The 13,212-nt window shown below is 38.1% G+C and overlaps 1 protein-coding gene and 1 long non-coding RNA gene across 9 annotated transcripts in view; one reads left to right on the top strand and one right to left on the bottom strand.

The window, feature by feature from the left end:
* The window catches only part of ITGB6 (integrin subunit beta 6), a 204,845-nt gene that overhangs the window by 80,128 nt on the left and 111,505 nt on the right, over positions 1-13,212 (top strand). Inside the window, exon 1 of one of the 8 annotated variants that reach the window (XM_069080066.1) lies at positions 10,318-10,336. The exons of the other annotated variants lie outside the window; for them this stretch is intronic. The gene's annotated coding sequence lies outside the window, so the exon portion shown is untranslated. Of the gene's footprint in view, positions 1-10,317; positions 10,337-13,212 lie in introns of those variants that run through there. 8 annotated transcript variants of the gene reach the window in all.
* The window catches only part of LOC138155041 (uncharacterized), a 46,850-nt gene that overhangs the window by 20,775 nt on the left and 12,863 nt on the right, over positions 1-13,212 (bottom strand). The window lies entirely within an intron of this gene.

Raw genomic sequence — 13,212 nt, 5'->3', positions numbered from 1 at the left:
TCTGCATGGTAGCCCTGGCAGGACAAGGGTGAACGTGTATTCATCTCCATTTTACAGAAGAGACAGCAGTCTCAGAGAAGCAAAGTGATTTCCCCCATGTTTGCCAGGCTAGCAAGAAGCAAAGCTGGTACCAGACTTGAACCCAAAGCTTCTAGAGTCCAAAGTTCCTCCTACCACATGGCTTCTCTTGTCAAATGAAAAGTTCTTCCTCCTTTGATAAAATAAGGACAAATTTCCAAGAAATACAATGAGCATTCTTACATTAGTACATTTCACTGAAGCCTGTTTGCCTAATCTCTAAATTTATGATCCTATGAAATGTACTAGTGTAAGAATATGAAGGGACCCTCTGGGTTATTTAGTCCAATTCCTCCTTTTTGTTCTTGTTGTTCAGCCATTTTTCAGCCTTGTCTGACTCTTTGTGACCCCATTTGGGGTTTTCTTGGCAAAGAGACTGAAATGGTTTGCCATTTCCTACTTTAGCTCATTTTACAGATGAGGAAACTGAGGCAAACAGGCTTAAGTGACTTGCCCAGGGTCACACAGCTGCTAAAGTGTCTGAGGTCAGATTTGAACCAGGAAGATGCGTCTTCCTGACTCCAGGCCCAGCACTGCACCACTTAACTGCCTCATAGCTAGGTTATCTTGTCCAAATGCCTCATGTCATACGTGAAGAAACTGAGGCACAGATAGATTAAATCACATGCCCAAGGTCACAGTGGTAGTATTTTAACAGAGCAGGAATTTGAATTGTAGATCCAGCACTGCGTCACTACTTTCTTCAGCAAGGGACACATACAAGAGGAGGCTAGGTGGCGCAGTGAATAGCGCACCTGCCCTGGAGTCAGGAGGACCTGAGTTCAAATCCAGCCTCAGACACTTAACACAAAATCTAGCTGTGTGACCTTGGGCAAGTCACTTAACCCCGATTGCCTTGCCCTCCCTCCTCCAAAAAAAAAAATAAAAACAAGGGACACAACCACAGAGGCACAGGGCTGTACTTGGACCTGGGTTGAGGCCTGTACATCCATACTGCCTCTGTTAGAAACCACATGTGCATAGATAGGAGTTATCTCATTAGGTAAAGCTAAAAAGGTAGAAAGGAAACTTGACTAAGAGAGAAGGGGATGGAGGGAGGGAAAGAAAAGGAATTCGAAGCCATTAGGAGAGAAGATGCTAAAGAATATGAAGATGTTCAAGGTCATTTAGAACTGGAGAGAAGTCTAGAGGCCACATCACCTGTTCGGTCTCAAAGATAGAAATCTGCATGGGAAGAAATCACGTACACTGAGGAGAACTCATACCTACTCAGTCATTGGCACTATGAATCCTGTGGTTGGTGCAGGTCCAGACACGAAGTGTGTCTGACAGGCTAACTTACAGTGAAGGGTTGCTTGATGTCCTCAGGAAAAGGAATGAGAGCTTTCCTGAATTGAGGGCTTAGGTATGAACCTAGTATTCCTTTCTTCCTTCCTTTCCTTCTTTCTTTCTTTCTCTTTCTTTCTTTCTTTCTTTCTTTTTCTTCCTTTCTTTCTTCCTTTCTTTCTGTCTCTTTCTTCCTCCCTCCCTCCCTTCCTTTCTTCCTTCCTTTTTATCTTTTATATTTCTCTTTTTTCTTCCTTTCCTTCTTCCTTCCTTTCTTTTGTCTTCCTTCCTTCCTTCTTTCCTCCCTTTCCTTCCTTTCCTTCCTTATTTCTTTTTATCAGGTTAAATAAAATCTGTTCTATAGCTAATGTCTTATTAGCCCTAGTACTTTCAAGTGGAATTTACTGAAAATTCCTAGAGAGACAAGAGCCAAATTCTGCTACTCAGGGAAAATCTTGGGTGGGGGGCAGGGAGAGGGTTAACAAAATAAATCATAAAGATTATTTTTTAGAAAGGCCCATGAAATAAATTTAGTCTTTTGTCAGACATCCTAGGGGGCTCAAGTTTGCAGGAATAAGTTTTCACTTTTTCAGACTGCTTTCCTGGTGAAATGCTTGCAATGAAAAATTACCCCCAGACATCACTTATTCAAGCCAAACCAACAGAAACCTGGAGTGCCACTCTTTTGGCACGTAAGACCCCATTTTTTGGGCAGGCTCCCAAAATTGTTATATATATATATACATATATATACATGTTTAAGATTGTGATCATCTTTTAGGCAGAGACTGGGGGATTTACACTTATCTCCCTGACACTAGACCCTAACCCAGTGCCAGTAAAAAGTAGCTCCTCAGATGCTGAATTGAATTATTCTCTGTAGTTATTATTTTTCCAAACCCACAGCTATTTCGAGATTCTCAATCTATAGCCGATGCTTCTGCATTTTTGCCCTTTTAAATCATTTGCTAATGAATTAATACCTATTTCTGCATAAGTAAGTTTTATTTCCCCCAATTTCATGGTGACTCCCCTAGGCTGTTCCCCAGTACCTCTGGGGAGGGCAGAAGGAACACAAAGCACAGATTATGCATGTGTACCAGAAATGTCAGGTAAGCCAATTATCAGTGTCAAAAGTCATAGTAAAGAGAAGGTATGGCCTGCTACATTGAAAGTCAGCCTTGGAGTCCAGAAAAATTGGGGTTTGAGGCCTCCTCTTCCCCCAGCTTCCTACAGCACATGTTGACTCTGAGAGCCTGAGCAAGTCAATTACATTCCCAGTGCTCTAGGCAACTCTCTTAAGACTGTGAGCTTCAGAAAAGACGCTTCCCATCGTTGGTAAAGAGACCCTCTTCACCCAGAATTTTCACCAAACCAATGAAATCATAGATCCATCACGATCCTTCTATCCTTTACTCAATCATAGTAAGGCTATTTACTGGTCTCCTTGGGCTTATTGCCCTCCCCACCTTAAGCCCAGAGTAAAGTAGTGAAGAGCTAGAAAATAGAGGACAGACCATGTCAGACTTATTATTTATAGCCTTATAGTTAATCCAACAAGACCATCATTTTTCCTTCATTGAATCTCATCCTTTGCTTAACAGAATGTGATTTGGGATGGTCCAGGGAGGGAATCAATGGGGAGCTGGAGAGCAGTGACTCACCCGTATTAGAAAACTGCATGAATCCTCTCCTACCTTGCCTCACCCAATCAGCTTACACTACACAGTGTGCAGGGGGGGAATACAGTTATTCCTTCCACATCAAGGGTGTTAGGAGAGTAGCGCCCCTGTGATCTAGAAAATCTGTCGAAAAATTTTTGTTCCTCCCTTCATACCAGAGAAGGTCTGAATTTTGTTTCTTTTTCTTGTATGGGTTGATTATTTATTGTACCATATGTGTATTTTATGCATTTCTGAGTTGCTAAACTTTTCCTAAGTCTTCTGCTGGCCTTCACATTTTGTCTGCGGCTTCCACAAAATTCCCTCAAAATTGCCATTTAATTTCTTATGACAACCCACAATATACTGAAACCGCAAAGGGGGAAGTCATGATGTGGAAGGGATAATGGTACCAGCAAAAGACAGGAAAGAGTGAAGGCCTCACTGGAAACAGCATTTTATTTTGCTTTTTTAAGTGGGAAGGTCCTTGGTCTGGTTAAATGAAAACCTCATTGGGATAGTAATAATGATGATAATAACAAGCACTTTTATAGCACTTTATGGTTTGCAAAGTACTGTACATAGTTCATTTTGTGACCTCACAACAACACTGGGAGGTAAGTACTATTATTATCCCCATTTGAAGAAATTATTATTGTCCCCATTAATGAAGAAAAGAAGGTGAGAAGAACTTATGTGACTTGCCCAGAGTCATTACATAGCTTGTAAGTGTCTGAGGCAGGATTTGAACTCAGGTCTATCTTAACTGTAAGGGTCTCTACTCACGCCCTCCATAGCTCTCCATTCTCCTCACAATCTCAGTCGAGAACTTTACTTCCTATATTTTACTGAGGTAAAAAGTGAGTCAATTTGCTGAGATCTCCCTCTTCTTCCCTCCTCCTCACTTCATATCTCCCAGAAGCCTTCTGCCAGTATCTCTGCCTCCGCCCCTGCCTTACTCACTCCCATGTACTCCACAGTCCAGTGATACTTGCTTCCCAACTGTCCCTTGAACAAGGCATTCTCTCTCTCAATTCAGGGCATTTTTGTTGGTTTTCCCACATGCCTGGAACATTCTCCTTCATCTTCTCTACCTCCTGGTTTCCCTGGATTCCTTCAAGTCCCAGCTAAAATCCCACTTCCTACAAGAAACCTTCCATAGTCCCCTAGTGATCCATCTACCGATATCTCTTGCTTGTGCGTAGCTCTCTGCATGTTATCTTCCCCATTCGACTATGAGGTCCTTTAGAGCAGGAACTATCTTTTGCCTTTCTTTGCATCCCAGTGCCTAGGTCAGTGCTGGCACATAGCAGGTGCTTATTATTTAATGACTGACTGACTGAATGAAGTCCATCCCTCTGTACACCCCACCACCTAATTGCCTCATTTTTTTGTTCTTTCTTCTATCATTCAAGTCATTGCTGTCCTTCTAAGGAAACCAACTAAACGAATGACTGGAAGGGTGGCAAACTCAGAAACTTTTTTTTTTAATGTCTCTGGTTAATTTATTTTTTTCTCACTTAATAGTATTTTATTGGAGTGGCTAGGTGGTGCAGTGAATAGAGCACCGGCCCTGGAGTCAGGAAGACCTGAGTTCAAATCCAGCCTCAGACACAGCCATGTGACCTTGGGCAAGTCACTTAACCCCAATTGCCGTGCCTTCCCCCCTCCAAAAAGCAAAAAAAAGATAGTATTTTATTTTTTCCAATTACAATATAAAGATAGTTTTCAACATTCACTTTTATTAAATTTTTGAGTTCCAAATTTTTTTCTCGTTCCCTTGTTTACCTTCTCCCTCTCTAAGATGGCATGAAATCTAATATAGGATATATGTGTATGAGCATATTAAACACATTTCCACATTAGTCATATTGTGAAAGAAGAGTTGGAACAAAAGGGAAAAACCACAAGAAAGAAAAAGAAAAAAAGAGAAAATAGTCTACTTCAATCTGTATACAGACTTCATAGTTTTTGTTTGTTGGTTTTTACCTTCTCCCTCTCTAAGATGGCATGAAATCTAATATAGGATATATGTGTATGAGCATATTAAACACATTTCCACATTAGTCATATTGTGAAAGAAGAGTTGGAACAAAAGGGAAAAACCACAAGAAAGAAAAAAACAAAAAGAAAAAAAGAGAAAATAGTCTACTTCAATCTGCATACAGACTTCATAGTTTTTGTTTGTTGGTTTTTTTCTGGAGGTGGATAGCATTTTCCATCATGAGTCTATGGGAATTGTCTTAGATCTTTGAATTACTGAGAAGATCTAAGTCTATCAGAGTTGGTCAATGCACAACCTTGCCATTACTCTGTACTATGTTCTTAGAAACTCTTTAAAAAACAAACTTTCTCTCTCCCTTAATCCAGACTTTTTTTTTTTTAAATAAAGCTGCTTTGCTCTCCCCTGGTTCTCATTTCAATTCAACAAACATTTATTATTCATTCTCCATTCTGCAAGTACATAAAGGCTGCTTGGCATAGAAGAGGAAGAGTTAGCCTTGGAATTGGGAAGTTTGAGGTTCAAATCTTACCTTTGAGCCACTGACAGATATTAGCTGTGTGATCCTAGAAAAGTCTTTATCTTTCAAGACCCCTAGAAATTCTCTAAAACTCAAAGTTGCAAAGTTGGTGCTCATCTGCATTAGTGAAAGGGCTTTCCTCAGCAAGATTTCTGTTGTGGCTGTTTAGTTGTGTACAACTCTTCAGGACCCCATAGACCACACTGTCCATGGGGTTTTCTTGGCAAAGATACTAGAGCGGACTCCAATGCTCATTTTATAGATGAGGAAACTGAGGCAAACAGGGTTAAGTGACTTGCCCAGGGTCACACTGCTAGTAAGTATCTGAAGCTGGATTTTAACTCAGCTCTTCCTGACTCCAAGACTTTATTCTATCCATTCTGCCACATAGCAAAGATCCCTTCCAAAGGAAGCTACACTAGATGATATGCTAGATGCTTGAAATACAAAGACAACAAAAGAAAACAATCTCTGCCCTCCAGGAGGTTACATTTTATGCAGCTACAACATGTACCCAGTTAATTAAATACATACGATATGCAGAGTGAATATAAATGCAATTTTGCAGCAGAAGGAGGAGGAGGGGACTCTAACAACTGTTAGATGAAAAAGGAGTCTGAGGAGCTGGAACTGAAGCAGAAATTTGAATGGAACCAGGGATCCCAGTAGGGAGAGGTCATGTGGGAGAAGGTTCTAGGCATTCTACCTGTACAAAGTCCCAGGGGCTAGATGTAGAAATTTGAGATTCAGAAAACATTATGTAGCCTAATTTGGATGTAATGTAAGCTGCATGAGGAGCAACATGAAATGAGAGTCATTTTGTCAGATCGTGGAGAACTTTTTCTTTTTTCCAATTGCATGCAAAGACAATTTTCAACACTCATCTTCACAAAATTTTGAGTTCCAAGTTTTTCTCCTCTCCTCTCCCCAAGAGAGCAAGCAATCCAATATAGGTTATACATATAGAATCGTGTTAAACACATTTCCACATCAGTCATGTTGTGAAAGAAGGATCAGAGCAAGAGAATTTGTAAAAAGTGAAAATAGTGTGCTTTGATCTGTGTTCAGACTCCACAGTCCTTCATCTGGATATGGATAGCATTTTCCATCATGAGTCCTTCAGAATTGTCTAAGACTATTGTACTGTACTTCACTCAACATCAGTTCATGTAAGTCTTTCCAGGTTTTTCCAAAATCTGCCTGCTCATCATTTCTTATAGTGCAATAGTATTCCATCACATTCATACACCACAACTTCTTCAGCCATTCCCCAAATGATGAATCTCTTCAATTTCCAATTCCTTGCCATCACAAAAAGAATTGCTACAAATATTTTTGTGCATGTGGATCCCCCTCCCTTTTTAAATTATCTCTTTGGAATACGGACCTAGTAGTGGTATTTCTAGATCAAAGGGTATGTACAGTTTGGCTGCCCTTTGGACATAGTTCCAAATTGCTCTCAAGAATGGTTGGATCAAACATTGTACACAATTACAGATGCATTGTATCTGTGCTGACTAATTTTGACAGACTGGGCTCTTCTCAGCAACATAAGGTAATAAGACAACTCCAAAAGCCTCATGATAGAAAAGGCTATCCACATCCAGAGAAAGAATTATGGAATCTGAATGCAAATTGAAGCAAACTACTTGCTCTCTCTTTCGTCTTGTTTTGTTTCTTCTTTCTAGTTGTTCATTCCATTGGTTATAATTCTTCTTTACAACTTGACTAATGTTTAATGTGAAGGTATATGTAGAACCTATATTGGATTACATGCCACCATGGTGGGGAGGGGAAGAAGAGGGAAGGGAAGAAAATTTGGAACTCAAAAACTTGTGAAACTGAATGTTGTAAACTAAAAGTAAATTAGTTTTTAAAAAAGAAAGAACAGAATGAGGCATACACTTTCTTTTTTTTTTTTTAAGCAATCAGGGTTAAGCAACTTGCTCAAGGTTACATGGCCAGTTATTTCTGGGTGTGGTGCTGAGTATCTGAGCCTGGGATTTGATCTCCAGGTCATCCCGACACTGGAGCCGGTGCTCTTACTCGCTGTGCTACCTGGCTGCCCCTAAGCAATTGGGGTTAAGTAAGTTGCTCAAGGTTACACTGCCAGTTATTTCTGGGTGTGGTGCTTAGTATCTGAGCCCAGATTTGATCCAGGTCATCCCGACACTGGAGCCGGTGCTCTTACTCGCTGAGCCACCTGGCCGCCCCTAGAGGCATACACTTTCAGACAAAAATAAAAACAATGGTTGGATCAGTTCACAGCTCCACCAACAATGCATCAGTGTTCCAATTTTTTCCCACATTAGAGAAGATTTATCATTTATCATTTTCCTTTTCTGTCATATTAGCCAAGGTGTGAGGTGGTACCTCAGAGTTGTTTTAATTTGCATTTTTCTAATTGATAGCTATTTAGAGCATTTTTATATGACTATATACAGTTTTAATTTCTTCAACTGAAAATGGCCTGTTCATATCTTTTGGCTATTTATCGGTTGGGGAATCATGTAGTACTATAATGGAAGACAAAGGGTTTCCTATTTGGTCTTAGAGGAAATAGTGAGCCACTGAATCTCAAGACCACTGTAGTCAGTTGACTCTGGGTCTTGCTTGTCTGGCCTATTCCACTGATCTCCTTGAAAATTTTCTGAATAATATCAAATAGTGTTGATGACTATTGTTTTATGATATACTTTGAGATCTAATAATGCCATTCTTCTTTCATTCCTTTGGTTTTACTGTAATTTCCCTTGAGATTCTAGGTGTTTTGTTTCTCAAAATGAATTCTATTATTATTTTATCCTGCTCTACAAAATGAACCTTTAGAGTTTGGCCGACATAACATTAAATCCATAAATTAAGTAATGTCATCTTTTTTTTTATCATGTTGACATGGTCCGCTGCATTAGTTACTTTTGATAAAGCTAGGCCAACTCTTACAATAATTGCTTCCCTTTCTAGATGTCCACAAACATTCTTTTAATAGCAATAGTTCTAGAATTTCATTATAATTAGAAGTCATCTGATCTACATATAGTTTCAGATACTAATCCCTTCCCTGTTTTGAAAATTAGAACATTTGACCTTCTCCTGTCTTTCAGCACCTCTTCTCTTTGCTCTGATCCTTTAAAGGTCATTGAAAGTGATTTTACAATCACATCTACTTATTTTCTTTTTTCTGTACAGCAGTTTATCTAGGACTCGTGATGTGTTCTCTTATTTCACTGCCCTGAGTTTCTACTCCTATTAACCATTTTTGTTCTTTTCTTCTCAATCCAATGATCTTTCTCCTTGACAGAGAAAATAGAAATAAAAGAAGAGGTGAATACTTCTCCCTCACACAATAATCTATTACCATTGTCCCATCTACTTTAAACAGCAGTTTCATTTCTTTAACCCTCCTCTTTCTCCCAATTTATCTTTTTTCAAAGGCTTTTTTGTTATTGTCCTAAGCATTCACTGACAGTCTCAATTCAACTCATTATCAGTCTTAGTACTCCTGATACAAGACCATGTCAAACTTTTGTTTTCATCCTTTATTACCTGATTTTTCTTTACCCTTCTCTTTATGATTTTTGAAATACAAATTATAATGCAAATTAAAACAATTCTTAGGTTTCATCTAGTACATTGGCAAGGATGACATGATGGAAATAGTCTTGGAGGGGCTGTAGGAAGAAAATCATAATATTTGTTTGTCACAAGTCGCTAAGCTGTTTATACTAAAAACTTTGATTTCCCAAGGTCACTACATGCCCAGTAGTGGGATCACTAGGGAGGTCAAAGATAGAATAATCCCAAGTACACCAACATCTCCTTAGCAGCACTTTTTGTAGTACAGCTCCCCCCGCCAAAAAAAAGATGTAAAACAAAATGGGTGACTCTTGATTGGGAGAATGGTTGAACAAATTGTGGCATGTGAATATAATAGTATTTTATTTCACCATGGTGACAAATATGATTCATTCAGAGAAGCATAAGAAGAAAGAAATTATCATTAAGGCAAACCAATAATTTATTAGCTTTTTATAGAGTAAAATAATAGATGGCTAGAAAGTTAATCCCTCATTACCTTGTTATGCCTATGTGCTAGGTTCCTCATGATGTTTCCAAATTCCTCATCCTCCTTCTATAAAGGTGGTCTGTGTTTTCAACAACCAGGTTGCTTGTATCTTCCCTCTATTAGTCCTCAATGAAGTGCTTTTCACCTTATTTACCCACTTTGGTTTCTAGATTTCTTCATGAGTATTTCTTTTGACTATACATTGCAATTCTGCACTCCATTTCTGTTCATTTAAAATATGATATACCCGTCCGGAGCCATGTTTCAGTCATAAGTTAGCCCCACCCCCAAGTCTCAGTAATAACATATCTGAGGTTGAATTTGCCTCCTGGCTTTTGCACCTGTAGTTCACCTTGCTTGTCATCCACACTTTGTACATTTGTGTATAGATATCTGAGGGTATGGATTTTATTATTAGCTCTTTTCTTGGATTTTGTTCCTTGTGAATTCTTGGGGCAACTCTACAATTATTCTTTTTCTTACACAGTAGCCATTTTTTCATTATTGAGCTTTTTTGTAGTTTTTTTTTGTAAGATAACCACTTATTAGCTCAAGTAGGATTCTACTGTTAGCCTAGAATTTTAAGTGAAAATATTGAAAGAATGTAGAAATACCAAATGTATGCAATTTACTAATTATAATGAAATTTAAGACATACTGCTTTTTTCATTGCCAGGCAGTATTTGGTATACGAAACTTGGAAGACTTCATTTGAAGGAAAGGTCAGTTGTGAACAATGTGCCCATGGGCAGGATGCCAGTTAATTCATTATACTGTTTTGACCTCTGACTTTTAACAGAACTATTTATGCAAAGAATTGGCTTCATCTTGTAGTAAACTTAACAAATAGCAGTAAAGAATATTCACAATGTAAAGCTATAAGCCATATGGGATTTGATCATTAGATTGAGAATTCTGAGCGTTAATCTATTTACAAGGCCACTTATTTTGCCTTCTTAATTATGTATCTTAACCACTTTCCTGCTATACTTCCTACACTAGCAAATAAGAGGAAATTGAAGTGGAGGGGAAACTTTTATTTTCCACCCTCCAAAAATTCAAATTTGAAGTGTGCCATGAAATGATTATTTGAATTGAAAGGGATGTTACTATTACATTACTTTTTTTTTGTCTAAACCTGTGATTTCAGTGATATATAGGACTCCCTGTGAGGAAACTCCTTCTGCCAATGCAGATCAACAACTGTTCTGCAAATTATAGTGTTAGAGAGATGCCTGGGACAATGAACAGTTTAGTGCCTTTCTCAGTGTCGTGTAGCTGGTCTGTATCACAGGAGGGACTTGTCCTTTTCTGAATGAGAGGCCAGTTCACTATTCAATGCTCCTTACTACCTCTCCTTACTTTGTTTAGTACTTAGTACTTAGTTATAAAATACTCCACAATAAATTGTCTTTGAGTTATTTTTAAATATATGTACATATTATGTGTGTATATATACATATTTATGTATTATTTTAACTACAATTTTGTTTCATTCTAAGAGCATAGTAGATCAGGGAAAATTAATTAATTAGATATTCTTATATACACTATCATTTTCTATTTTTAAATCTTCCCATGTTGTGATTCTGACCACCACCCTGCTATTTGCAGGCAACTCAAAGGACAAGATCAGTCTTGTCAGATGAGTTTCTCTGAGCTCTGTAAAGAAATTGTTTCCCCTTTTAAGTGTACTTTGAGAATACATCCTAATTTTGTCTCCTATGTGCTATAAAATATTATATCAAATTTTTGTGCCAAAATTAACCTCTTTAATATTCATCCTTAATTTAACCTTTCTTGGGTTTTTTTCCTAGAAATATCAGCTGAATGTTACCTAGTCTTTCCATGATATTTTAGACAACCCACAAGATAGCAAATTATCTGTTCATTTTATATTCATTCTGACGTCCTATTTAAAGGACACTTTAAATAAAGGTCTAGTTCAGAGGACTGTGAAGTTTCTTAAAATTTTGTTTGTTTCCATGTTTCAATTAGGAAATCCAGTAGTTCCCATACAAACAAAGGAAGGCTATTTATGGATGGGTTTCTTATGGATGGGTTCTTGAACCTGGAATGTGAAAAAAAGGGAAAGGATCAGAGAAAAGATAAGTACTAGAAAAAACCTCGTTATCCAGAGAAGTACTTTCCTATGTGAACAATTTAATATTGTTTTCACAAGTATTCTCAGCAATCTACAAGATAGGCACTGGAGAGATAGGTAAGCATGCATGTTACTAAGAACACTTGTAGATAGGCATATTGATAACAAAGTCAGAGTTAAAGCCTGACCTAAATGGTATCCATTTAACTCTTGTTTACCTATCAGTAACCACAATGTTGATGTTTACTGCTGGACAACTGGTGAACCCAACTGTGGTTTTCTTAGCAGAGATACTAGAATGGTTTTCCATTTCCTTCTCCAGCTCCTTTTACAAATGAGGAAACTGAAGCAAACATGGTTAAGTGACTTGCCCAGGGTCACACAGCTAGTAATTGTCTGAGGCTGGATTTGAACTCACAAAGATGAGTCTTCCTGATTGCCAGCCCAGTGTGCTAACCTAGCTGCCCCCAGTAACCATAATGCTCCAAACTAATAATCATGGCAATAAATCCATCCTAGAGAGTAAGTCAGTAGCCCATGGGGCAAGAGTTCTTAACCTAGGGTCCACGAACTACCTTTTCCCCAACATTTTAATAATTGTTTATAATCTCACATATATTTTAATATAATTGGTTTCCTTTGTAGTCCTATGTATTTTATTTTATGCATTTTAAAACATCCTTCTGATTAGGGCATATAGCTTTTTCTAGATTGTCAAAGGGTCCATTACACAAAAGAAAGCAAAAAAAAAAAATCTGGTTAAGGCATCAAAGGTAAGAGTACTTCAGCCATTGTGTGAGATGTTTTCTAGATAATTTAATTGGAAGTTGTACAGCAACAGTAATAATTTTGTATACAAGGTCTTAGAAATGACTACACTGGTCATGCTCAAAGATTGGGCTTATGGTAAAAATGAAAAATGTCCACAACAAAGAGCTGTGTTGAGTCACAGATTCAGGCCAGACAAAAGAAGGCCTCCTACTGAACCATCAGAGGGTTAACTAGGAATTTCTTTATATGGGACAAAGGCCACAAAACTATGCCCAGGTGCAGCAATGCAAAGCAGGTTTGGAGGAATTGAGCAGGGGAGAGTGAGGAAGGGTGTTCACCCCAGGCCACAATACAGTAGGATCTCATTTTAATTAACTGTTCTTGATACCTAGGTGCTAAGCTATATGGTTGCAAATTCTGTTAGCACCCTCTAAATTCAGAGCCCAGAGGCATAACTCTATTGGTCATGTCACCACTTAGTTTCTTTAGAGAAGTTATTCAAAAGTCATTTCTCTGAGTCTTCTTCAGCATTGTGCAGTCTTTGCTTACGTGATAGATAGATAGATAGATAGATAGATAGATAGATAGATAGATAGATAGATAGATAGATAGATACATAGATACATAGATACATAGATAGATACATAGATAGATACATAGATACATAGATGATAGGTAGATAGATAGATAGATAGATAGATAGATAGATAGATAGATAGATAG

The sequence above is a fragment of the Petaurus breviceps genome, unplaced genomic scaffold (assembly GCF_028583685.1).
Source record: "Petaurus breviceps papuanus isolate PSGF00001 unplaced genomic scaffold, PetGlider_PUasm1.0 91133, whole genome shotgun sequence".
Classification (NCBI taxonomy): Eukaryota; Metazoa; Chordata; class Mammalia; order Diprotodontia; family Petauridae; genus Petaurus; species Petaurus breviceps.
This window is presented reverse-complemented; position numbering and strand designations above follow the sequence as displayed.